Source organism: Salmo salar, chromosome 15, assembly GCF_965601325.2.
Source record: "Salmo salar chromosome 15, fSalSal1, whole genome shotgun sequence".
Taxonomy (NCBI): domain Eukaryota; kingdom Metazoa; phylum Chordata; class Actinopteri; order Salmoniformes; family Salmonidae; genus Salmo; species Salmo salar.
In genome coordinates, this window is record NC_138305.1 from 37,229,068 (window position 1) to 37,248,054 (window position 18,987).

General features: G+C 36.9%; 3 long non-coding RNA genes and 64 other non-coding genes across 68 annotated transcripts; all 67 read right to left on the bottom strand.

The window, feature by feature from the left end:
• Positions 1-84: 84 nt before the first annotated feature.
• On the bottom strand, positions 85-156 carry LOC123727611 (small nucleolar RNA SNORD50). The gene has a single exon (XR_006759605.2). It is a non-coding gene; the product is annotated as a small nucleolar RNA SNORD50 (small nucleolar RNA).
• Positions 157-199: 43 nt separating this feature from the next.
• Positions 200-1,473, bottom strand: LOC145860839 (uncharacterized). The gene is made up of 3 exons (XR_014380555.1): positions 1,189-1,473; positions 688-734; positions 200-494 (listed from the first exon to the last, which is right to left on the bottom strand). It is a non-coding gene; the product is annotated as an uncharacterized LOC145860839 (long non-coding RNA).
• Positions 335-406, bottom strand: LOC123727612 (small nucleolar RNA SNORD50). The gene has a single exon (XR_006759606.2). It is a non-coding gene; the product is annotated as a small nucleolar RNA SNORD50 (small nucleolar RNA).
• Positions 575-646, bottom strand: LOC123727552 (small nucleolar RNA SNORD50). The gene has a single exon (XR_006759546.2). It is a non-coding gene; the product is annotated as a small nucleolar RNA SNORD50 (small nucleolar RNA).
• On the bottom strand, positions 823-894 carry LOC123727506 (small nucleolar RNA SNORD50). Its single transcript, XR_006759501.2, has one exon. It is a non-coding gene; the product is annotated as a small nucleolar RNA SNORD50 (small nucleolar RNA).
• LOC123727507 (small nucleolar RNA SNORD50) lies at positions 1,076-1,147 on the bottom strand. Its single transcript, XR_006759502.1, has one exon. It is a non-coding gene; the product is annotated as a small nucleolar RNA SNORD50 (small nucleolar RNA).
• LOC123727604 (small nucleolar RNA SNORD50) lies at positions 1,319-1,390 on the bottom strand. Its single transcript, XR_006759598.2, has one exon. It is a non-coding gene; the product is annotated as a small nucleolar RNA SNORD50 (small nucleolar RNA).
• Positions 1,474-1,566: 93 nt separating the features above from the next.
• LOC123727441 (small nucleolar RNA SNORD50) lies at positions 1,567-1,638 on the bottom strand. The gene has a single exon (XR_006759437.2). It is a non-coding gene; the product is annotated as a small nucleolar RNA SNORD50 (small nucleolar RNA).
• A 181-nt stretch (positions 1,639-1,819) lies between these two features.
• On the bottom strand, positions 1,820-1,891 carry LOC123727567 (small nucleolar RNA SNORD50). The gene has a single exon (XR_006759561.2). It is a non-coding gene; the product is annotated as a small nucleolar RNA SNORD50 (small nucleolar RNA).
• A 171-nt stretch (positions 1,892-2,062) lies between these two features.
• Positions 2,063-2,134, bottom strand: LOC123727556 (small nucleolar RNA SNORD50). The gene has a single exon (XR_006759550.2). It is a non-coding gene; the product is annotated as a small nucleolar RNA SNORD50 (small nucleolar RNA).
• Positions 2,135-2,312: 178 nt separating this feature from the next.
• On the bottom strand, positions 2,313-2,384 carry LOC123727553 (small nucleolar RNA SNORD50). The gene has a single exon (XR_006759547.2). It is a non-coding gene; the product is annotated as a small nucleolar RNA SNORD50 (small nucleolar RNA).
• A 164-nt stretch (positions 2,385-2,548) lies between these two features.
• LOC145860840 (uncharacterized) lies at positions 2,549-4,237 on the bottom strand. 2 transcript variants are annotated; one of them, XR_014380556.1, is made up of 5 exons: positions 4,161-4,237; positions 3,659-3,710; positions 3,171-3,467; positions 2,919-2,970; positions 2,549-2,725 (listed from the first exon to the last, which is right to left on the bottom strand). It is a non-coding gene; the product is annotated as an uncharacterized LOC145860840 (long non-coding RNA). The 2 variants fall into 2 exon arrangements; XR_014380557.1 differs by lacking the exon at positions 4,161-4,237 and adding an exon at positions 3,911-4,103.
• Positions 2,566-2,637, bottom strand: LOC123727614 (small nucleolar RNA SNORD50). The gene has a single exon (XR_006759608.2). It is a non-coding gene; the product is annotated as a small nucleolar RNA SNORD50 (small nucleolar RNA).
• On the bottom strand, positions 2,806-2,877 carry LOC123727605 (small nucleolar RNA SNORD50). Its single transcript, XR_006759599.2, has one exon. It is a non-coding gene; the product is annotated as a small nucleolar RNA SNORD50 (small nucleolar RNA).
• LOC145860958 (small nucleolar RNA SNORD50) lies at positions 3,058-3,129 on the bottom strand. Its single transcript, XR_014380763.1, has one exon. It is a non-coding gene; the product is annotated as a small nucleolar RNA SNORD50 (small nucleolar RNA).
• On the bottom strand, positions 3,308-3,379 carry LOC123727615 (small nucleolar RNA SNORD50). The gene has a single exon (XR_006759609.2). It is a non-coding gene; the product is annotated as a small nucleolar RNA SNORD50 (small nucleolar RNA).
• LOC145860940 (small nucleolar RNA SNORD50) lies at positions 3,546-3,617 on the bottom strand. The gene has a single exon (XR_014380745.1). It is a non-coding gene; the product is annotated as a small nucleolar RNA SNORD50 (small nucleolar RNA).
• Positions 3,798-3,869, bottom strand: LOC145860959 (small nucleolar RNA SNORD50). Its single transcript, XR_014380764.1, has one exon. It is a non-coding gene; the product is annotated as a small nucleolar RNA SNORD50 (small nucleolar RNA).
• On the bottom strand, positions 4,047-4,119 carry LOC145860944 (small nucleolar RNA SNORD50). Its single transcript, XR_014380749.1, has one exon. It is a non-coding gene; the product is annotated as a small nucleolar RNA SNORD50 (small nucleolar RNA).
• Positions 4,238-4,297: 60 nt separating the features above from the next.
• On the bottom strand, positions 4,298-4,368 carry LOC145860969 (small nucleolar RNA SNORD50). The gene has a single exon (XR_014380774.1). It is a non-coding gene; the product is annotated as a small nucleolar RNA SNORD50 (small nucleolar RNA).
• A 166-nt stretch (positions 4,369-4,534) lies between these two features.
• Positions 4,535-4,606, bottom strand: LOC145860960 (small nucleolar RNA SNORD50). The gene has a single exon (XR_014380765.1). It is a non-coding gene; the product is annotated as a small nucleolar RNA SNORD50 (small nucleolar RNA).
• Positions 4,607-4,782: 176 nt separating this feature from the next.
• LOC123727547 (small nucleolar RNA SNORD50) lies at positions 4,783-4,854 on the bottom strand. The gene has a single exon (XR_006759541.2). It is a non-coding gene; the product is annotated as a small nucleolar RNA SNORD50 (small nucleolar RNA).
• A 176-nt stretch (positions 4,855-5,030) lies between these two features.
• LOC145860976 (small nucleolar RNA SNORD50) lies at positions 5,031-5,102 on the bottom strand. The gene has a single exon (XR_014380780.1). It is a non-coding gene; the product is annotated as a small nucleolar RNA SNORD50 (small nucleolar RNA).
• A 168-nt stretch (positions 5,103-5,270) lies between these two features.
• On the bottom strand, positions 5,271-5,342 carry LOC123727443 (small nucleolar RNA SNORD50). Its single transcript, XR_006759439.1, has one exon. It is a non-coding gene; the product is annotated as a small nucleolar RNA SNORD50 (small nucleolar RNA).
• Positions 5,343-5,518: 176 nt separating this feature from the next.
• On the bottom strand, positions 5,519-5,590 carry LOC123727510 (small nucleolar RNA SNORD50). Its single transcript, XR_006759505.1, has one exon. It is a non-coding gene; the product is annotated as a small nucleolar RNA SNORD50 (small nucleolar RNA).
• Positions 5,591-5,770: 180 nt separating this feature from the next.
• Positions 5,771-5,842, bottom strand: LOC123727546 (small nucleolar RNA SNORD50). The gene has a single exon (XR_006759540.2). It is a non-coding gene; the product is annotated as a small nucleolar RNA SNORD50 (small nucleolar RNA).
• A 181-nt stretch (positions 5,843-6,023) lies between these two features.
• LOC123727515 (small nucleolar RNA SNORD50) lies at positions 6,024-6,095 on the bottom strand. The gene has a single exon (XR_006759510.1). It is a non-coding gene; the product is annotated as a small nucleolar RNA SNORD50 (small nucleolar RNA).
• Positions 6,096-6,273: 178 nt separating this feature from the next.
• On the bottom strand, positions 6,274-6,345 carry LOC145860977 (small nucleolar RNA SNORD50). Its single transcript, XR_014380781.1, has one exon. It is a non-coding gene; the product is annotated as a small nucleolar RNA SNORD50 (small nucleolar RNA).
• A 168-nt stretch (positions 6,346-6,513) lies between these two features.
• Positions 6,514-6,585, bottom strand: LOC123727557 (small nucleolar RNA SNORD50). Its single transcript, XR_006759551.2, has one exon. It is a non-coding gene; the product is annotated as a small nucleolar RNA SNORD50 (small nucleolar RNA).
• Positions 6,586-6,766: 181 nt separating this feature from the next.
• LOC145860961 (small nucleolar RNA SNORD50) lies at positions 6,767-6,838 on the bottom strand. The gene has a single exon (XR_014380766.1). It is a non-coding gene; the product is annotated as a small nucleolar RNA SNORD50 (small nucleolar RNA).
• Positions 6,839-7,009: 171 nt separating this feature from the next.
• On the bottom strand, positions 7,010-7,081 carry LOC123727559 (small nucleolar RNA SNORD50). Its single transcript, XR_006759553.2, has one exon. It is a non-coding gene; the product is annotated as a small nucleolar RNA SNORD50 (small nucleolar RNA).
• Positions 7,082-7,257: 176 nt separating this feature from the next.
• Positions 7,258-7,329, bottom strand: LOC123727519 (small nucleolar RNA SNORD50). The gene has a single exon (XR_006759514.1). It is a non-coding gene; the product is annotated as a small nucleolar RNA SNORD50 (small nucleolar RNA).
• Positions 7,330-7,510: 181 nt separating this feature from the next.
• On the bottom strand, positions 7,511-7,582 carry LOC145860972 (small nucleolar RNA SNORD50). The gene has a single exon (XR_014380776.1). It is a non-coding gene; the product is annotated as a small nucleolar RNA SNORD50 (small nucleolar RNA).
• A 21-nt stretch (positions 7,583-7,603) lies between these two features.
• Positions 7,604-8,676, bottom strand: LOC145850389 (uncharacterized). Its single transcript, XR_014380558.1, has 4 exons — positions 8,618-8,676; positions 8,116-8,417; positions 7,864-7,915; positions 7,604-7,670 (listed from the first exon to the last, which is right to left on the bottom strand). It is a non-coding gene; the product is annotated as an uncharacterized LOC145850389 (long non-coding RNA).
• On the bottom strand, positions 7,751-7,822 carry LOC123727539 (small nucleolar RNA SNORD50). Its single transcript, XR_006759533.2, has one exon. It is a non-coding gene; the product is annotated as a small nucleolar RNA SNORD50 (small nucleolar RNA).
• Positions 8,003-8,074, bottom strand: LOC123727414 (small nucleolar RNA SNORD50). Its single transcript, XR_006759410.2, has one exon. It is a non-coding gene; the product is annotated as a small nucleolar RNA SNORD50 (small nucleolar RNA).
• LOC123727407 (small nucleolar RNA SNORD50) lies at positions 8,253-8,324 on the bottom strand. Its single transcript, XR_006759403.2, has one exon. It is a non-coding gene; the product is annotated as a small nucleolar RNA SNORD50 (small nucleolar RNA).
• On the bottom strand, positions 8,505-8,576 carry LOC123727592 (small nucleolar RNA SNORD50). The gene has a single exon (XR_006759586.2). It is a non-coding gene; the product is annotated as a small nucleolar RNA SNORD50 (small nucleolar RNA).
• A 77-nt stretch (positions 8,677-8,753) lies between the features above and the next one.
• LOC123727415 (small nucleolar RNA SNORD50) lies at positions 8,754-8,826 on the bottom strand. Its single transcript, XR_006759411.2, has one exon. It is a non-coding gene; the product is annotated as a small nucleolar RNA SNORD50 (small nucleolar RNA).
• A 178-nt stretch (positions 8,827-9,004) lies between these two features.
• Positions 9,005-9,075, bottom strand: LOC145860970 (small nucleolar RNA SNORD50). Its single transcript, XR_014380775.1, has one exon. It is a non-coding gene; the product is annotated as a small nucleolar RNA SNORD50 (small nucleolar RNA).
• A 166-nt stretch (positions 9,076-9,241) lies between these two features.
• LOC123727512 (small nucleolar RNA SNORD50) lies at positions 9,242-9,313 on the bottom strand. Its single transcript, XR_006759507.1, has one exon. It is a non-coding gene; the product is annotated as a small nucleolar RNA SNORD50 (small nucleolar RNA).
• A 176-nt stretch (positions 9,314-9,489) lies between these two features.
• On the bottom strand, positions 9,490-9,561 carry LOC123727513 (small nucleolar RNA SNORD50). The gene has a single exon (XR_006759508.1). It is a non-coding gene; the product is annotated as a small nucleolar RNA SNORD50 (small nucleolar RNA).
• A 176-nt stretch (positions 9,562-9,737) lies between these two features.
• On the bottom strand, positions 9,738-9,809 carry LOC123727398 (small nucleolar RNA SNORD50). The gene has a single exon (XR_006759394.1). It is a non-coding gene; the product is annotated as a small nucleolar RNA SNORD50 (small nucleolar RNA).
• Positions 9,810-9,977: 168 nt separating this feature from the next.
• On the bottom strand, positions 9,978-10,049 carry LOC123727444 (small nucleolar RNA SNORD50). The gene has a single exon (XR_006759440.1). It is a non-coding gene; the product is annotated as a small nucleolar RNA SNORD50 (small nucleolar RNA).
• A 176-nt stretch (positions 10,050-10,225) lies between these two features.
• LOC145860962 (small nucleolar RNA SNORD50) lies at positions 10,226-10,297 on the bottom strand. The gene has a single exon (XR_014380767.1). It is a non-coding gene; the product is annotated as a small nucleolar RNA SNORD50 (small nucleolar RNA).
• A 181-nt stretch (positions 10,298-10,478) lies between these two features.
• LOC145860963 (small nucleolar RNA SNORD50) lies at positions 10,479-10,550 on the bottom strand. The gene has a single exon (XR_014380768.1). It is a non-coding gene; the product is annotated as a small nucleolar RNA SNORD50 (small nucleolar RNA).
• A 178-nt stretch (positions 10,551-10,728) lies between these two features.
• On the bottom strand, positions 10,729-10,800 carry LOC145860941 (small nucleolar RNA SNORD50). Its single transcript, XR_014380746.1, has one exon. It is a non-coding gene; the product is annotated as a small nucleolar RNA SNORD50 (small nucleolar RNA).
• Positions 10,801-10,981: 181 nt separating this feature from the next.
• LOC123727518 (small nucleolar RNA SNORD50) lies at positions 10,982-11,053 on the bottom strand. The gene has a single exon (XR_006759513.1). It is a non-coding gene; the product is annotated as a small nucleolar RNA SNORD50 (small nucleolar RNA).
• A 171-nt stretch (positions 11,054-11,224) lies between these two features.
• Positions 11,225-11,296, bottom strand: LOC145860964 (small nucleolar RNA SNORD50). The gene has a single exon (XR_014380769.1). It is a non-coding gene; the product is annotated as a small nucleolar RNA SNORD50 (small nucleolar RNA).
• Positions 11,297-11,474: 178 nt separating this feature from the next.
• LOC145860945 (small nucleolar RNA SNORD50) lies at positions 11,475-11,547 on the bottom strand. Its single transcript, XR_014380750.1, has one exon. It is a non-coding gene; the product is annotated as a small nucleolar RNA SNORD50 (small nucleolar RNA).
• A 180-nt stretch (positions 11,548-11,727) lies between these two features.
• LOC123727563 (small nucleolar RNA SNORD50) lies at positions 11,728-11,798 on the bottom strand. Its single transcript, XR_006759557.1, has one exon. It is a non-coding gene; the product is annotated as a small nucleolar RNA SNORD50 (small nucleolar RNA).
• A 166-nt stretch (positions 11,799-11,964) lies between these two features.
• On the bottom strand, positions 11,965-12,036 carry LOC123727525 (small nucleolar RNA SNORD50). The gene has a single exon (XR_006759520.1). It is a non-coding gene; the product is annotated as a small nucleolar RNA SNORD50 (small nucleolar RNA).
• Positions 12,037-12,212: 176 nt separating this feature from the next.
• LOC123727591 (small nucleolar RNA SNORD50) lies at positions 12,213-12,284 on the bottom strand. The gene has a single exon (XR_006759585.1). It is a non-coding gene; the product is annotated as a small nucleolar RNA SNORD50 (small nucleolar RNA).
• Positions 12,285-12,452: 168 nt separating this feature from the next.
• On the bottom strand, positions 12,453-12,524 carry LOC123727448 (small nucleolar RNA SNORD50). The gene has a single exon (XR_006759444.1). It is a non-coding gene; the product is annotated as a small nucleolar RNA SNORD50 (small nucleolar RNA).
• Positions 12,525-12,699: 175 nt separating this feature from the next.
• On the bottom strand, positions 12,700-12,771 carry LOC123727526 (small nucleolar RNA SNORD50). Its single transcript, XR_006759521.2, has one exon. It is a non-coding gene; the product is annotated as a small nucleolar RNA SNORD50 (small nucleolar RNA).
• Positions 12,772-12,952: 181 nt separating this feature from the next.
• Positions 12,953-13,024, bottom strand: LOC123727565 (small nucleolar RNA SNORD50). The gene has a single exon (XR_006759559.2). It is a non-coding gene; the product is annotated as a small nucleolar RNA SNORD50 (small nucleolar RNA).
• Positions 13,025-13,202: 178 nt separating this feature from the next.
• Positions 13,203-13,274, bottom strand: LOC123727520 (small nucleolar RNA SNORD50). Its single transcript, XR_006759515.2, has one exon. It is a non-coding gene; the product is annotated as a small nucleolar RNA SNORD50 (small nucleolar RNA).
• A 181-nt stretch (positions 13,275-13,455) lies between these two features.
• Positions 13,456-13,527, bottom strand: LOC145860942 (small nucleolar RNA SNORD50). Its single transcript, XR_014380747.1, has one exon. It is a non-coding gene; the product is annotated as a small nucleolar RNA SNORD50 (small nucleolar RNA).
• Positions 13,528-13,708: 181 nt separating this feature from the next.
• Positions 13,709-13,780, bottom strand: LOC123727409 (small nucleolar RNA SNORD50). Its single transcript, XR_006759405.2, has one exon. It is a non-coding gene; the product is annotated as a small nucleolar RNA SNORD50 (small nucleolar RNA).
• Positions 13,781-13,951: 171 nt separating this feature from the next.
• LOC123727548 (small nucleolar RNA SNORD50) lies at positions 13,952-14,023 on the bottom strand. The gene has a single exon (XR_006759542.1). It is a non-coding gene; the product is annotated as a small nucleolar RNA SNORD50 (small nucleolar RNA).
• Positions 14,024-14,201: 178 nt separating this feature from the next.
• LOC123727399 (small nucleolar RNA SNORD50) lies at positions 14,202-14,273 on the bottom strand. The gene has a single exon (XR_006759395.1). It is a non-coding gene; the product is annotated as a small nucleolar RNA SNORD50 (small nucleolar RNA).
• Positions 14,274-14,439: 166 nt separating this feature from the next.
• LOC145860974 (small nucleolar RNA SNORD50) lies at positions 14,440-14,511 on the bottom strand. Its single transcript, XR_014380778.1, has one exon. It is a non-coding gene; the product is annotated as a small nucleolar RNA SNORD50 (small nucleolar RNA).
• A 168-nt stretch (positions 14,512-14,679) lies between these two features.
• On the bottom strand, positions 14,680-14,751 carry LOC145860943 (small nucleolar RNA SNORD50). Its single transcript, XR_014380748.1, has one exon. It is a non-coding gene; the product is annotated as a small nucleolar RNA SNORD50 (small nucleolar RNA).
• A 176-nt stretch (positions 14,752-14,927) lies between these two features.
• On the bottom strand, positions 14,928-14,999 carry LOC123727550 (small nucleolar RNA SNORD50). Its single transcript, XR_006759544.2, has one exon. It is a non-coding gene; the product is annotated as a small nucleolar RNA SNORD50 (small nucleolar RNA).
• Positions 15,000-15,170: 171 nt separating this feature from the next.
• On the bottom strand, positions 15,171-15,242 carry LOC123727530 (small nucleolar RNA SNORD50). The gene has a single exon (XR_006759524.1). It is a non-coding gene; the product is annotated as a small nucleolar RNA SNORD50 (small nucleolar RNA).
• Positions 15,243-15,423: 181 nt separating this feature from the next.
• LOC123727531 (small nucleolar RNA SNORD50) lies at positions 15,424-15,495 on the bottom strand. The gene has a single exon (XR_006759525.2). It is a non-coding gene; the product is annotated as a small nucleolar RNA SNORD50 (small nucleolar RNA).
• Positions 15,496-15,666: 171 nt separating this feature from the next.
• LOC123727452 (small nucleolar RNA SNORD50) lies at positions 15,667-15,738 on the bottom strand. The gene has a single exon (XR_006759448.1). It is a non-coding gene; the product is annotated as a small nucleolar RNA SNORD50 (small nucleolar RNA).
• Positions 15,739-18,987: the final 3,249 nt, after the last annotated feature.

Consider the following 18,987-nt stretch of genomic DNA (forward strand, 5'->3'; position numbering starts at 1 on the left):
AAGACAGTATGGTAAAAAAAATATTACCATTAACTTTATTTTGCATGGATGTTCAAATGTATCATGATCAATTATGCTAATTGTATTTCAGAAGTCAGATCCGATAGGGTTGTCAATCTTACAGGAATCAGGTTCGGAATAATGTCATCCTTAATACAATCTTGCAACGAGTTTGCACAAAACTAGCAGATACTTACAGTTAGCAACAAGATGTACTTTTCCCATCCATGTCTGGTCTTTAGTTACCTGAAAGACAGTATGGTAAAAAAAATATTACCATTAACTTTATTTTGCATGGATGTTCAAATGTATCATGATCAATTATGCTAATTGTATTTCAGAAGTCAGATCCGACAGGGTTGTCAATCTTACAGGAATCAGGTTCGGGATAGGTTCATTCTTAATACAATCTTTGCAAAAAACTAGGAGTAGACAACAGATTCTTACAGGAAGCCATGTTCTGGTGTAGAGGATTCCATTTCTGGTCTGCATATCTGAAAAACGGTAAGATGAACAGTTTCACATTAAACCCTGGTGCATGTTCAACTGTGGCATCAGAAATCATGCAAATTGTATTTCAGAAGTCAGATCCGACAGGGTTGTCAATCTTACAGGAATCAGGTTCGGGATAGGTTCATGCTTAATACAATCTTGCAACGAGTTTGCACAAAACTAGCAGATACTTACAGTTGTTACCTACAGTCTGTATTTTTCCCATCCATGTCTGAAGTTACCTGAAAGACAGTATGGTAAAAAAAATATTACCATTAACTTTATTTTGCATGGATGTTCAAATGTATCATGATCAATTATGCTAATTGTATTTCAGAAGTCAGATCCGACAGGGTTGTCAATCTTACAGGAATCAGGTTCGGGATAGGTTCATGCTTAATACAATCTTGCAACGAGTTTGCACAAAACTAGCAGATACTTACAGTTGTTAGCTACAGTCTGTATTTTTCAGATCCATGTCTGGTCTGAAGTTACCTGAAAGACAGTATGGTAAAAAAAATATTACCATTAACTTTATTTTGCATGGATGTTCAAATGTATCATGATCAATTATGCTAATTGTATTTCAGAAGTCAGATCCGATAGGGTTGTCAATCTTACAGGAATCAGGTTCGGAATAATGTCATCCTTAATACAATCTTGCAACGAGTTTGCATAAAACTAGCAGATACTTACAGTTAGTAACAAGATGTACTTTTCCCATCCATTCTGGTCTGCAGTTCCCTGAAAGACAGTACAGTCAAAATATTAACATGAAGTTTGTGCATGCATGTTCAAATGTATCATGATCAATTATTCTAATTGTATTTCAGAAGTCAGATCCGATAGGGTTGTCAATCTTACAGGAATCAGGTTCGGAATAATGTCATCCTTAATACAATCTTGCAACGAGTTTGCACAAAACTAGCAGATACTTACAGTTAGCAACAAGATGTACTTTTCCCATCCATTCTGGTCTGCAGTTACCTGAAAGACAGTATGGTAAAAAAATATTACCATTAACTTTATTTTGCATGGATGTTCAAATGTATCATGATCAATTATGCTAATTGTATTTCAGAAGTCAGATCCGATAGGGTTGTCAATCTTACAGGAATCAGGTTCGGAATAATGTCATCCTTAATACAATCTTGCAACGAGTTTGCATAAAACTAGCAGATACTTACAGTTGTTAGCTACAGTCTGTATTTTTCCCATCCATGTCTGGTCTGAAGTTACCTGAAAGACAGTATGGTAAAAAAAATATTACCATTAACTTTATTTTGCATGGATGTTCAAATGTATCATGATCAATTATGCTAATTGTATTTCAGAAGTCAGATCCGATAGGGTTGTCAATCTTACAGGAATCAGGTTCGGAATAATGTCATCCTTAATACAATCTTGCAACGAGTTTGCATAAAACTAGCAGATACTTACAGTTAGTAACAAGATGTACTTTTCCCATCCATTCTGGTCTGCAGTTCCCTGAAAGACAGTACAGTCAAAATATTAACATGAAGTTTGTGCATGCATGTTCAAATGTATCATGATCAATTATGCTAATTGTATTTCAGAAGTCAGATCCGATAGGGTTGTCAATCTTACAGGAATCAGGTTCGGAATAATGTCATCCTTAATACAATCTTGCAACGAGTTTGCACAAAACTAGCAGATACTTACAGTTAGCAACAAGATGTACTTTTCCCATCCATGTCTGGTCTTTAGTTACCTGAAAGACAGTATGGTAAAAAAAATATTACCATTAACTTTATTTTGCATGGATGTTCAAATGTATCATGATCAATTATGCTAATTGTATTTCAGAAGTCAGATCCGATAGGGTTGTCAATCTTACAGGAATCAGGTTCGGGATAGGTTCATGCTTAATACAATCTTGCAACGAGTTTGCACAAAACTAGCAGATACTTACAGTTGTTAGCTACAGTCTGTATTTTTCAGATCCATGTCTGGTCTGAAGTTACCTGAAAGACAGTATGGTAAAAAAAATATTACCATTAACTTTATTTTGCATGGATGTTCAAATGTATCATGATCAATTATGCTAATTGTATTTCAGAAGTCAGATCCGATAGGGTTGTCAATCTTACAGGAATCAGGTTCGGGATAGGTTCATGCTTAATACAATCTTTGCAAAAAACTAGGAGTAGACAACAGATTCTTACAGGAAGCCATGTTCTGGTGTAGAGGATTCCATTTCTGGTCTGCATATCTGAAAAACGGTAAGATGAACAGTTTCACATTAAACCCTGGTGCATGTTCAACTGTGGCATCAGAAATTATGCTAATTGTATTTCAGAAGTCAGATCCGATAGGGTTGTCAATCTTACAGGAATCAGGTTCGGGATAGGTTCATGCTTAATACAATCTTGCAACGAGTTTGCACAAAACTAGCAGATACTTACAGTTGTTAGCTACAGTCTGTATTTTTCCCATCCATGTCTTGTCTGAAGTTACCTGAAAGACAGTATGGTAAAAAAAATATTACCATTAACTTTATTTTGCATGGATGTTCAAATGTATCATGATAATTATGCTAATTGTATTTCAGAAGTCAGATCCGATAGGGTTGTCAATCTTACAGGAATCAGGTTCGGAATAATGTCATCCTTAATACAATCTTGCAACGAGTTTGCATAAAACTAGCAGATACTTACAGTTAGCAACAAGATGTACTTTTCCCATCCATGTCTGGTCTTTAGTTACCTGAAAGACAGTATGGTAAAAAAAATATTACCATTAACTTTATTTTGCATGGATGTTCAAATGTATCATGATCAATTATGCTAATTGTATTTCAGAAGTCAGATCCGACAGGGTTGTCAATCTTACAGGAATCAGGTTCGGGATAGGTTCATTCTTAATACAATCTTTGCAAAAAACTAGGAGTAGACAACAGATTCTTACAGGAAGCCATGTTCTGGTGTAGAGGATTCCATTTCTGGTCTGCATATCTGAAAAACGGTAAGGTGAACAGTTTCACATTACCCTAGTGCATGTTCAACTGTGGCATCAGAAATTATGCTAATTGTATTTCAGAAGTCAGATCCGACAGGGTTGTCAATCTTACAGGAATCAGGTTCGGGATAGGTTCATGCTTAATACAATCTTGCAACGAGTTTGCACAAAACTAGCAGATACTTACAGTTGTTAGCTACAGTCTGTATTTTTCCCATCCATGTCTTGTCTGAAGTTACCTGAAAGACAGTATGGTAAAAAAAATATTACCATTAACTTTATTTTGCATGGATGTTCAAATGTATCATGATAATTATGCTAATTGTATTTCAGAAGTCAGATCCGATAGGGTTGTCAATCTTACAGGAATCAGGTTCGGAATAATGTCATCCTTAATACAATCTTGCAACGAGTTTGCATAAAACTAGCAGATACTTACAGTTAGCAACAAGATGTACTTTTCCCATCCATGTCTGGTCTGAAGTTACCTGAAAGACAGTATGGTAAAAAAATATTACCATTAACTTTATTTTGCATGGATGTTCAAATGTATCATGATCAATTATGCTAATTGTATTTCAGAAGTCAGATCCGATAGGGTTGTCAATCTTAAAAGGAATCAGGTTCGGAATAATGTCATCCTTAATACAATCTTGCAACGAGTTTGCACAAAACTAGCAGATACTTACAGTTAGCAACAAGATGTACTTTTCCCATCCATGTCTGGTCTTTAGTTACCTGAAAGACAGTATGGTAAAAAAAATATTACCATTAACTTTATTTTGCATGGATGTTCAAATGTATCATGATCAATTATGCTAATTGTATTTCAGAAGTCAGATCCGACAGGGTTGTCAATCTTACAGGAATCAGGTTCGGATAGGTTCATCCTTAATACAATCTTTGCAAAAAACTAGGAGTAGACAACAGATTCTTACAGGAAGCCATGTTCTGGTGTAGAGGATTCCATTTCTGGTCTGCATATCTGAAAAACGGTAAGATGAACAGTTTCACATTACCCTAGGGCATGTTCAACTGTGGCATCAGAAATTATTCTAATTGTATTTCAGAAGTCAGATCCGATAGGGTTGTCAATCTTACAGGAATCAGGTTCGGAATAATGTCATCCTTAATACAATCTTGCAACGAGTTTGCACAAAACTAGCAGATACTTACAGTTAGCAACAAGATGTACTTTTCCCATCCATTCTGGTCTGCAGTTACCTGAAAGACAGTATGGTAAAAAAATATTACCATTAACTTTATTTTGCATGGATGTTCAAATGTATCATGATCAATTATGCTAATTGTATTTCAGAAGTCAGATCCGATAGGGTTGTCAATCTTACAGGAATCAGGTTCGGAATAATGTCATCCTTAATACAATCTTGCAACGAGTTTGCACAAAACTAGCAGATACTTACAGTTAGCAACAAGATGTACTTTTCCCATCCATTCTGGTCTGCAGTTACCTGAAAGACAGTATGGTAAAAAAATATTACCATTAACTTTATTTTGCATGGATGTTCAAATGTATCATGATCAATTATGCTAATTGTATTTCAGAAGTCAGATCCGACAGGGTTGTCAATCTTACAGGAATCAGGTTCGGGATAGGTTCATTCTTAATACAATCTTTGCAAAAAACTAGGAGTAGACAACAGATTCTTACAGGAAGCCATGTTCTGGTGTAGAGGATTCCATTTCTGGTCTGCATATCTGAAAAACGGTAAGATGAACAGTTTCACATTAAACCCTAGTGCATGTTCAACTGTGGCATCAGAAATCATGCAAATTGTATTTCAGAAGTCAGATCCGACAGGGTTGTCAATCTTACAGGAATCAGGTTCGGGATAGGTTCATGCTTAATACAATCTTGCAACGAGTTTGCACAAAACTAGCAGATACTTACAGTTGTTAGCTACAGTCTGTATTTTTCCCATCCATGTCTGAAGTTACCTGAAAGACAGTATGGTAAAAAAAATATTACCATTAACTTTATTTTGCATGGATGTTCAAATGTATCATGATCAATTATGCTAATTGTATTTCAGAAGTCAGATCCGATAGGGTTGTCAATCTTACAGGAATCAGGTTCGGAATAATGTCATCCTTAATACAATCTTGCAACGAGTTTGCATAAAACTAGCAGATATTACAGTTGTTAGCTACAGTCTGTATTTTTCCCATCCATGTCTGGTATGACGTTACCTGAAAGACAGTATGGTAAAAAAAATATTACCATTAACTTTATTTTGCATGGATGTTCAAATGTATCATGATCAATTATGCTAATTGTATTTCAGAAGTCAGATCCGATAGGGTTGTCAATCTTACAGGAATCAGGTTCGGAATAATGTCATCCTTAATACAATCTTGCAACGAGTTTGCATAAAACTAGCAGATACTTACAGTTGTTAGCTACAGTCTGTATTTTTCCCATCCATGTCTGGTCTGAAGTTACCTGAAAGACAGTATGGTAAAAAAAATATTACCATTAACTTTATTTTGCATGGATGTTCAAATGTATCATGATCAATTATGCTAATTGTATTTCAGAAGTCAGATCCGATAGGGTTGTCAATCTTACAGGAATCAGGTTCGGAATAATGTCATCCTTAATACAATCTTGCAACGAGTTTGCACAAAACTAGCAGATACTTACAGTTAGCAACAAGATGTACTTTTCCCATCCATGTCTGGTCTTTAGTTACCTGAAAGACAGTATGGTAAAAAAAATATTACCATTAACTTTATTTTGCATGGATGTTCAAATGTATCATGATCAATTATGCTAATTGTATTTCAGAAGTCAGATCCGACAGGGTTGTCAATCTTACAGGAATCAGGTTCGGGATAGGTTCATTCTTAATACAATCTTTGCAAAAAACTAGGAGTAGACAACAGATTCTTACAGGAAGCCATGTTCTGGTGTAGAGGATTCCATTTCTGGTCTGCATATCTGAAAAACGGTAAGATGAACAGTTTCACATTAAACCCTGGTGCATGTTCAACTGTGGCATCAGAAATCATGCAAATTGTATTTCAGAAGTCAGATCCGACAGGGTTGTCAATCTTACAGGAATCAGGTTCGGAATAATGTCATCCTTAATACAATCTTGCAACGAGTTTGCACAAAACTAGCAGATACTTACAGTTGTTAGCTACAGTCTGTATTTTTCAGATCCATGTCTGGTCTGAAGTTACCTGAAAGACAGTATGGTAAAAAAAATATTACCATTAACTTTATTTTGCATGGATGTTCAAATGTATCATGATCAATTATGCTAATTGTATTTCAGAAGTCAGATCCGATAGGGTTGTCAATCTTACAGGAATCAGGTTCGGAATAATGTCATCCTTAATACAATCTTGCAACGAGTTTGCATAAAACTAGCAGATACTTACAGTTAGTAACAAGATGTACTTTTCCCATCCATTCTGGTCTGCAGTTCCCTGAAAGACAGTACAGTCAAAATATTAACATGAAGTTTGTGCATGCATGTTCAAATGTATCATGATCAATTATGCTAATTGTATTTCAGAAGTCAGATCCGATAGGGTTGTCAATCTTACAGGAATCAGGTTCGGAATAATGTCATCCTTAATACAATCTTGCAACGAGTTTGCACAAAACTAGCAGATACTTACAGTTAGCAACAAGATGTACTTTTCCCATCCATTCTGGTCTGCAGTTACCTGAAAGACAGTATGGTAAAAAAATATTACCATTAACTTTATTTTGCATGGATGTTCAAATGTATCATGATCAATTATGCTAATTGTATTTCAGAAGTCAGATCCGATAGGGTTGTCAATCTTACAGGAATCAGGTTCGGAATAATGTCATCCTTAATACAATCTTGCAACGAGTTTGCATAAAACTAGCAGATACTTACAGTTGTTAGCTACAGTCTGTATTTTTCCCATCCATGTCTGGTCTGAAGTTACCTGAAAGACAGTATGGTAAAAAAAATATTACCATTAACTTTATTTTGCATGGATGTTCAAATGTATCATGATCAATTATTCTAATTGTATTTCAGAAGTCAGATCCGACAGGATTGTCAATCTTACAGGAATCAGGTTCGGGATAGGTTCATCCTTAATACAATCTTCGCAAAAAACTAGGAGTAGACAACAGATTCTTACAGGAAGCCATGTTCTGGTGTAGAGGATTCCATTTCTGGTCTGCATATCTGAAAAACGGTAAGATGAACAGTTTCACATTAAACCCTGGTGCATGTTCAACTGTGGCATCAGAAATTATGCTAATTGTATTTCAGAAGTCAGATCCGATAGGGTTGTCAATCTTACAGGAATCAGGTTCGGGATAGGTTCATGCTTAATACAATCTTGCAACGAGTTTGCACAAAACTAGCAGATACTTACAGTTGTTAGCTACAGTCTGTATTTTTCCCATCCATGTCTTGTCTGAAGTTACCTGAAAGACAGTATGGTAAAAAAAATATTACCATTAACTTTATTTTGCATGGATGTTCAAATGTATCATGATAATTATGCTAATTGTATTTCAGAAGTCAGATCCGATAGGGTTGTCAATCTTACAGGAATCAGGTTCGGAATAATGTCATCCTTAATACAATCTTGCAACGAGTTTGCATAAAACTAGCAGATACTTACAGTTAGCAACAAGATGTACTTTTCCCATCCATGTCTGGTCTTTAGTTACCTGAAAGACAGTATGGTAAAAAAAATATTACCATTAACTTTATTTTGCATGGATGTTCAAATGTATCATGATCAATTATGCTAATTGTATTTCAGAAGTCAGATCCGACAGGGTTGTCAATCTTACAGGAATCAGGTTCGGGATAGGTTCATGCTTAATACAATCTTGCAACGAGTTTGCACAAAACTAGCAGATACTTACAGTTGTTAGCTACAGTCTGTATTTTTCCCATCCATGTCTTGTCTGAAGTTACCTGAAAGACAGTATGGTAAAAAAAATATTACCATTAACTTTATTTTGCATGGATGTTCAAATGTATCATGATAATTATGCTAATTGTATTTCAGAAGTCAGATCCGATAGGGTTGTCAATCTTACAGGAATCAGGTTCGGAATAATGTCATCCTTAATACAATCTTGCAACGAGTTTGCATAAAACTAGCAGATACTTACAGTTAGCAACAAGATGTACTTTTCCCATCCATGTCTGGTCTTTAGTTACCTGAAAGACAGTATGGTAAAAAAATATTACCATTAACTTTATTTTGCATGGATGTTCAAATGTATCATGATCAATTATGCTAATTGTATTTCAGAAGTCAGATCCGATAGGGTTGTCAATCTTAAAAGGAATCAGGTTCGGAATAATGTCATCCTTAATACAATCTTGCAACGAGTTTGCACAAAACTAGCAGATACTTACAGTTAGCAACAAGATGTACTTTTCCCATCCATGTCTGGTCTTTAGTTACCTGAAAGACAGTATGGTAAAAAAAATATTACCATTAACTTTATTTTGCATGGATGTTCAAATGTATCATGATCAATTATGCTAATTGTATTTCAGAAGTCAGATCCGACAGGGTTGTCAATCTTACAGGAATCAGGTTCGGATAGGTTCATCCTTAATACAATCTTTGCAAAAAACTAGGAGTAGACAACAGATTCTTACAGGAAGCCATGTTCTGGTGTAGAGGATTCCATTTCTGGTCTGCATATCTGAAAAACGGTAAGATGAACAGTTTCACATTACCCTAGGGCATGTTCAACTGTGGCATCAGAAATTATTCTAATTGTATTTCAGAAGTCAGATCCGATAGGGTTGTCAATCTTACAGGAATCAGGTTCGGAATAATGTCATCCTTAATACAATCTTGCAACGAGTTTGCACAAAACTAGCAGATACTTACAGTTAGCAACAAGATGTACTTTTCCCATCCATTCTGGTCTGCAGTTACCTGAAAGACAGTATGGTAAAAAAATATTACCATTAACTTTATTTTGCATGGATGTTCAAATGTATCATGATCAATTATGCTAATTGTATTTCAGAAGTCAGATCCGATAGGGTTGTCAATCTTACAGGAATCAGGTTCGGAATAATGTCATCCTTAATACAATCTTGCAACGAGTTTGCACAAAACTAGCAGATACTTACAGTTAGCAACAAGATGTACTTTTCCCATCCATTCTGGTCTGCAGTTACCTGAAAGACAGTATGGTAAAAAAATATTACCATTAACTTTATTTTGCATGGATGTTCAAATGTATCATGATCAATTATGCTAATTGTATTTCAGAAGTCAGATCCGACAGGGTTGTCAATCTTACAGGAATCAGGTTCGGGATAGGTTCATTCTTAATACAATCTTTGCAAAAAACTAGGAGTAGACAACAGATTCTTACAGGAAGCCATGTTCTGGTGTAGAGGATTCCATTTCTGGTCTGCATATCTGAAAAACGGTAAGATGAACAGTTTCACATTAAACCCTAGTGCATGTTCAACTGTGGCATCAGAAATCATGCAAATTGTATTTCAGAAGTCAGATCCGACAGGGTTGTCAATCTTACAGGAATCAGGTTCGGGATAGGTTCATGCTTAATACAATCTTGCAACGAGTTTGCACAAAACTAGCAGATACTTACAGTTGTTAGCTACAGTCTGTATTTTTCCCATCCATGTCTGAAGTTACCTGAAAGACAGTATGGTAAAAAAAATATTACCATTAACTTTATTTTGCATGGATGTTCAAATGTATCATGATCAATTATGCTAATTGTATTTCAGAAGTCAGATCCGATAGGGTTGTCAATCTTACAGGAATCAGGTTCGGAATAATGTCATCCTTAATACAATCTTGCAACGAGTTTGCATAAAACTAGCAGATACTTACAGTTGTTAGCTACAGTCTGTATTTTTCCCATCCATGTCTGGTCTGAAGTTACCTGAAAGACAGTATGGTAAAAAAAATATTACCATTAACTTTATTTTGCATGGATGTTCAAATGTATCATGATCAATTATGCTAATTGTATTTCAGAAGTCAGATCCGATAGGGTTGTCAATCTTACAGGAATCAGGTTCGGAATAATGTCATCCTTAATACAATCTTGCAACGAGTTTGCACAAAACTAGCAGATACTTACAGTTAGCAACAAGATGTACTTTTCCCATCCATGTCTGGTCTTTAGTTACCTGAAAGACAGTATGGTAAAAAAAATATTACCATTAACTTTATTTTGCATGGATGTTCAAATGTATCATGATCAATTATGCTAATTGTATTTCAGAAGTCAGATCCGACAGGGTTGTCAATCTTACAGGAATCAGGTTCGGGATAGGTTCATGCTTAATACAATCTTGCAACGAGTTTGCACAAAACTAGCAGATACTTACAGTTGTTAGCTACAGTCTGTATTTTTCAGATCCATGTCTGGTCTGAAGTTACCTGAAAGACAGTATGGTAAAAAAAATATTACCATTAACTTTATTTTGCATGGATGTTCAAATGTATCATGATCAATTATGCTAATTGTATTTCAGAAGTCAGATCCGATAGGGTTGTCAATCTTACAGGAATCAGGTTCGGAATAATGTCATCCTTAATACAATCTTGCAACGAGTTTGCATAAAACTAGCAGATACTTACAGTTAGTAACAAGATGTACTTTTCCCATCCATTCTGGTCTGCAGTTCCCTGAAAGACAGTACAGTCAAAATATTAACATGAAGTTTGTGCATGCATGTTCAAATGTATCATGATCAATTATGCTAATTGTATTTCAGAAGTCAGATCCGATAGGGTTGTCAATCTTACAGGAATCAGGTTCGGAATAATGTCATCCTTAATACAATCTTGCAACGAGTTTGCATAAAACTAGCAGATACTTACAGTTAGCAACAAGATGTACTTTTCCCATACATGTCTGGTCTTTAGTTACCTGAAAGACAGTATGGTAAAAAAAATATTACCATTAACTTTATTTTGCATGGATGTTCAAATGTATCATGATCAATTATGCTAATTGTATTTCAGAAGTCAGATCCGATAGGGTTGTCAATCTTAAAAGGAATCAGGTTCGGAATAATGTCATCCTTAATACAATCTTGCAACGAGTTTGCACAAAACTAGCAGATACTTACAGTTGTTAGCTACAGTCTGTATTTTTCCCATCCATGTCTGGTCTGAAGTTACCTGAAAGACAGTATGGTAAAAAAATATTACCATTAACTTTATTTTGCATGGATGTTCAAATGTATCATGATCAATTATGCTAATTGTATTTCAGAAGTCAGATCCGACAGGGTTGTCAATCTTACAGGAATCAGGTTCGGATAGGTTCATCCTTAATACAATCTTTGCAAAAAACTAGGAGTAGACAACAGATTCTTACAGGAAGCCATGTTCTGGTGTAGAGGATTCCATTTCTGGTCTGCATATCTGAAAAACGGTAAGATGAACAGTTTCACATTACCCTAGGGCATGTTCAACTGTGGCATCAGAAATTATTCTAATTGTATTTCAGAAGTCAGATCCGATAGGGTTGTCAATCTTACAGGAATCAGGTTCGGAATAATGTCATCCTTAATACAATCTTGCAACGAGTTTGCACAAAACTAGCAGATACTTACAGTTAGCAACAAGATGTACTTTTCCCATCCATTCTGGTCTGCAGTTACCTGAAAGACAGTATGGTAAAAAAATATTACCATTAACTTTATTTTGCATGGATGTTCAAATGTATCATGATCAATTATTCTAATTGTATTTCAGAAGTCAGATCCGACAGGATTGTCAATCTTACAGGAATCAGGTTCGGGATAGGTTCATCCTTAATACAATCTTTGCAAAAAACTAGGAGTAGACAACAGATTCTTACAGGAAGCCATGTTCTGGTGTAGAGGATTCCATTTCTGGTCTGCATATCTGAAAAACGGTAAGATGAACAGTTTCACATTAAACCCTGGTGCATGTTCAACTGTGGCATCAGAAATCATGCAAATTGTATTTCAGAAGTCAGATCCGACAGGGTTGTCAATCTTACAGGAATCAGGTTCGGGATAGGTTCATGCTTAATACAATCTTGCAACGAGTTTGCACAAAACTAGCAGATACTTACAGTTGTTACCTACAGTCTGTATTTTTCCCATCCATGTCTGAAGTTACCTGAAAGACAGTATGGTAAAAAAAATATTACCATTAACTTTATTTTGCATGGATGTTCAAATGTATCATGATAATTATGCTAATTGTATTTCAGAAGTCAGATCCGATAGGGTTGTCAATCTTACAGGAATCAGGTTCGGGATAGGTTCATGCTTAATACAATCTTGCAACGAGTTTGCACAAAACTAGCAGATACTTACAGTTGTTAGCTACAGTCTGTATTTTTCAGATCCATGTCTGGTCTGAAGTTACCTGAAAGACAGTATGGTAAAAAAAATATTACCATTAACTTTATTTTGCATGGATGTTCAAATGTATCATGATCAATTATGCTAATTGTATTTCAGAAGTCAGATCCGATAGGGTTGTCAATCTTACAGGAATCAGGTTCGGAATAATGTCATCCTTAATACAATCTTGCAACGAGTTTGCACAAAACTAGCAGATACTTACAGTTAGCAACAAGATGTACTTTTCCCATCCATGTCTGGTCTTTAGTTACCTGAAAGACAGTATGGTAAAAAAAATATTACCATTAACTTTATTTTGCATGGATGTTCAAATGTATCATGATCAATTATGCTAATTGTATTTCAGAAGTCAGATCCGACAGGGTTGTCAATCTTACAGGAATCAGGTTCGGGATAGGTTCATGCTTAATACAATCTTGCAACGAGTTTGCACAAAACTAGCAGATACTTACAGTTGTTAGCTACAGTCTGTATTTTTCAGATCCATGTCTGGTCTGAAGTTACCTGAAAGACAGTATGGTAAAAAAAATATTACCATTAACTTTATTTTGCATGGATGTTCAAATGTATCATGATCAATTATGCTAATTGTATTTCAGAAGTCAGATCCGACAGGGTTGTCAATCTTACAGGAATCAGGTTCGGGATAGGTTCATGCTTAATACAATCTTGCAACGAGTTTGCACAAAACTAGCAGATACTTACAGTTGTTAGCTACAGTCTGTATTTTTCCCATCCATGTCTGGTCTGAAGTTACCTGAAAGACAGTATGGTAAAAAAAATATGACCATTAACTTTATTTTGCATGGATGTTCAAATGTATCATGATCAATTATGCTAATTGTATTTCAGAAGTCAGATCCGATAGGGTTGTCAATCTTACAGGAATCAGGTTCGGAATAATGTCATCCTTAATACAATCTTGCAACGAGTTTGCATAAAACTAGCAGATACTTACAGTTAGTAACAAGATGTACTTTTCCCATCCATTCTGGTCTGCAGTTCCCTGAAAGACAGTACAGTCAAAATATTAACATGAAGTTTGTGCATGCATGTTCAAATGTATCATGATCAATTATGCTAATTGTATTTCAGAAGTCAGATCCGACAGGGTTGTCAATCTTACAGGAATCAGGTTCGGAATAATGTCATCCTTAATACAATCTTGCAACGAGTTTGCACAAAACTAGCAGATACTTACAGTTAGCAACAAGATGTACTTTTCCCATCCATGTCTGGTCTTTAGTTACCTGAAAGACAGTATGGTAAAAAAAATATTACCATTAACTTTATTTTGCATGGATGTTCAAATGTATCATGATCAATTATGCTAATTGTATTTCAGAAGTCAGATCCGACAGGGTTGTCAATCTTACAGGAATCAGGTTCGGGATAGGTTCATTCTTAATACAATCTTTGCAAAAAACTAGGAGTAGACAACAGATTCTTACAGGAAGCCATGTTCTGGTGTAGAGGATTCCATTTCTGGTCTGCATATCTGAAAAACGGTAAGGTGAACAGTTTCACATTACCCTAGTGCATGTTCAACTGTGGCATCAGAAATTATGCTAATTGTATTTCAGAAGTCAGATCCGACAGGGTTGTCAATCTTACAGGAATCAGGTTCGGGATAGGTTCATCCTTAATACAATATTTGCAAAAAACTAGGAGTAGACAACAGATTCTTACAGGAAGCCATGTTCTGGTGTAGAGGATTCCATTTCTGGTCTGCATATCTGAAAAACGGTAAGATGAACAGTTTCACATTAAACCCTGGTGCATGTTCAACTGTGGCATCAGAAATCATGCAAATTGTATTTCAGAAGTCAGATCCGACAGGGTTGTCAATCTTACAGGAATCAGGTTCGGGATAGGTTCATGCTTAATACAATCTTGCAACGAGTTTGCACAAAACTAGCAGATACTTACAGTTGTTAGCTACAGTCTGTATTTTTCCCATCCATGTCTGAAGTTACCTGAAAGACAGTATGGTAAAAAAAATATTACCATTAACTTTATTTTGCATGGATGTTCAAATGTATCATGATCAATTATGCTAATTGTATTTCAGAAGTCAGATCCGATAGGGTTGTCAATCTTACAGGAATCAGGTTCGGAATAATGTCATCCTTAATACAATCTTGCAACGAGTTTGCATAAAACTAGCAGATACTTACAGTTAGTAACAAAATGTACTTTTCCCATCCATTCTGGTCTGCAGTTCCCTGAAAGACAGTACAGTCAAAATATTAACATGAAGTTTGTGCATGCATGTTCAAATGTATCATGATCAATTATGCTAATTGTATTTCAGAAGTCAGATCCGATAGGGTTGTCAATCTTACAGGAATCAGGTTCGGAATAATGTCATCCTTAATACAATCTTGCAACGAGTTTGCACAAAACTAGCAGATACTTACAGTTGTTAGCTACAGTCTGTATTTTTCCCATCCATGTCTTGTCTGAAGTTACCTGAAAGACAGTATGGTAAAAAAAATATTACCATTAACTTTATTTTGCATGGATGTTCAAATGTATCATGATCAATTATGCTAATTGTATTTCAGAAGTCAGATCCGATAGGGTTGTCAAACTTACAGGAATCAGGTTCGGAATAATGTCATCCTTAATACAATCTTGCAACGAGTTTGCATAAAACTAGCAGATACTTACAGTTAGCAACAAGATGTACTTTTCCCATCCATTCTGGTCTGCAGTTGCCTGAAAGACAGTACAGTCAAAATATTAACATGAAGTTTGTGCATGCATGTTCAAATGTATCATGATCAATTATGCTAATTGTATTTCAGAAGTCAGATCCGACAGGGTTGTCAATCTTACAGGAATCAGGTTCGGGATAGGTTCATGCTTAATACAATCTTGCAACGAGTTTGCACAAAACTAGCAGATACTTACAGTTGTTAGCTACAGTCTGTATTTTCCCATCCATTCTGGTCTGCAGTTCCCTGAAAGACAGTACAGTCAAAATATTAACATTAACTTTATTGTGCGTGCATGTTCAAATGTATAGTGCAATTGTTAAGTATTCAGACCAAGTGACTTTTTCTACATTTGGTTACGTTCCAGCTTTATTCTACCATAATGACAAAGCAAAAACTTTTTATTTTTTATTTTCATTAAAACACCCTGAAATATCACATTTAAATAAGTAATCCAACCCTTACTCATTTTTTTATTTTAATTTTATTTAACCTTTATTTAACCAGGTAAGCTAGTTGAGAACAAGTTCTCATTTACAACTGCGACCTGGCCAAGATAAAGCAAAGCAGTGCTACACAAACAACAGAGTTACAGTGGGGGAAAAAAGTATTTGATCCCCTGCTGATTTTGTACGTTTGCCCACTTACAAAGAAAGGATCAGTCTATAGTTTTAATAGTAGGTTTATTTGAACAGTGAGAGACAGAATAACAACAAAAGAATCCAGAAAAACACATGTCAAAAATGTTATAAATTGATTTGCATTTTAATGAGGGAAATAAGTATTTGACCCCTCTGCAAAACATGACTTAGTACTTGGTGGCAAAACCCTTGTTGGCAATCACAGAGGTCAGACGTTTCTTGTAGTTGGCCACCAGGTTTGCACACATCTCAGGAGGGATTTTGTCCCACTCTTCTTTGCAGATCTTCTCCAAGTCATTAAGGTTTCGAGGCTGATGTTTGGCAACTCGAACCTTCAGCTCCCTCCACAGATTTTCTATGGGATTAAGATCTGGAGACTAGCTAGGCCACTCCAGGACCTTAATGTGCTTCTTCTTGAGCCACTCCTTTGTTGCCTTGGCCGTGTGTTTTGGGTCATTGTCATGCTGGAATACCCATCCACGACCCATTTTCAATGCCCTGGCTGAGGGAAGGAGGTTCTCACCCAAGATTTGACAGTACATGGCCCCGTCCATCGTCCCTTTGATGCGGTGAAGTTTTCCTGTCCCATTAGCAGAAAAACACCCCCAAAGCATAATGTTTCCACCTCCATGTTTGACGGTGGAGATGGTGTTCTTGGGGTCATAGGCAGCATTCCTCCTCCTCCAAACACAGCGAGTTGAGTTGATGTCAAAGAGCTCCATTTTGGTCTCATCTGACCACAACACTTTCACCAGTTGTCCTCTGAGTCATTCAGATGTTCATTGGCAAACTTCAGACGGGCATGTATATGTATTCTTGAGCAGGGGGACCTTGCGGGCACTGCAGGATTTCAGTCCTTCACGGCGTAGTGTGTTACCAATTGTTTTCTTGGTGACTATGGTCCCAGCTGCCTTGAGATCATTGACAAGATCCTCCCGTGTAGTTCTGGGCTGATTCCTCACCGTTCTCATGATCATTGCAACTCCACGAGGTGAGATCTTGCATGGAGCCCCAGGCCGAGGGATATTGACAGTTCTTTTGCGTTTCTTCCATTTGTGAATAATCGCACCAAATGTTGTCACCTTCTCACCAAGCTGCTTGGCGATGGTCTTGTAGCCCATTCCAGCCTTGTGTAGGTCTACAACTTGTCCCTGACATCCTTGGAGAGCTCTTGGTCTTGGCCATGGTGGAGAGTTTGGAATCTGATTGATTGATTGCTTCTGTGGACAGGTGTCTTTTTTACAGGTAACAAGCTGCGGTTGGGAGCACTCCCTTTAAGAGTGTGCTCCTAATCTCAGCTCGTTACCTGTATAAAAGACACCTGGGAGCCAGAAATCTTTCTGATTGAGAGGGGGTCAAATACTTATTTCCCTCATTAAAATGCAAATCAATTTATAACATTTCTGACATGCGTTTTTCTGGATGTTTTTGTTGTTATTCTGTCTCTCACTGTTCAAATAAACCTACCATTAAAATTATAGACTGATCCTTTCTTTGTCATTGGGCAAACGTACAAAATCAGCAGGGGATCAAATACTTTTTTCCCCCACTGTACACATGGAATAAACAAACATACAGTCAATAATATAATAGAAAGTCTATAGATAGTGTGTGCAAATGAGGTAGGAAAAGGGAGGTAGGCAATAAATTGGCCGTAGTGCCGAAAAAATTACAATATAGCAATTAAACACTGGAGTGATAGTTGTGCAGAAGATGAATGTGCAAGTAGAGATACTGGGGTGCAAAGAAGCAAAATAAATAAATAAATAACATTATGGGGGTGAGGTAGCTTGGATGGGCTATTTACAGATGGGCTATGTACAGGTGCAGTGATCTGTGAGCTGCTACGGGTCTGTGCTGCTATGGTGACCAGTGAGCTGAGGTAAGGTGGGGCTTTACCTAGCAAAGACTTATAGATGACCTGGAGCCAGTGGGTTTGGCGACGAATATGAAGCGAGGGCCAGCCAGCGAGAGCATACAGGTCGCAGTGGTGGTTAGTATATGGGGCTTTGGTGACAAAACGGACGGCACTGTAATAGACTGCATCCAATTTGCTGAGTAGAGTGCTGGAGGCTATTTTGTAAATGACATCGCCAAATTCAAGGATCGGTAGGGTAATCAGTTTTACGAGGGTATGTTTGGCAGCATGAGTGAAGGATGCTTTGTTGCGAAATAGGAAGCCGATTCTAGATTTAATTTTGGATTGGAGATGCTTAATGTGAGTCTGGAAGGAGAGTTTACAGTCTAACCAGATACCTAGGCATTTGTAGATGTCCACATATTCTAAGTCAGAACCGTCCAGAGTAGTGATGCTGGACGGGCGGGCAGATGCTGGTAGCAATCGGTTGAAGAGCATGCATTTAGTTTTACTTGCATTTAAGAGCAGTTGGAGGCCACGGAAGGAGAGTTGTATGGCATTGAAGTTCGTCTGGAGGTTAGTTAACACAGTGTCCAACGAAGGGCCAGAAGTATACAGAATGGTGTCGTTTGCGTAGAGGTGGATCAGAGTATCACCAGCGGCAAGAGCGACATCATTGATGTATACAGAGAAGAGAGTCGGCCCGAGAATCGAACCCTGTGGCACCCCCATAGAGAGACTGCCAGAGGTCCGGACAACAGGCCCTCCGATTTGACACACTGAACTCTGTCTGAGAAGTAGTTGGTGAAACAGGCGAGGCAGTCATTTGAGAAACCAAGGCTGTTGAGTCTTCCAATAAGGATGTGGTGATTGACAGAGCCTTGGCCAGGTCGATTAATACAGCT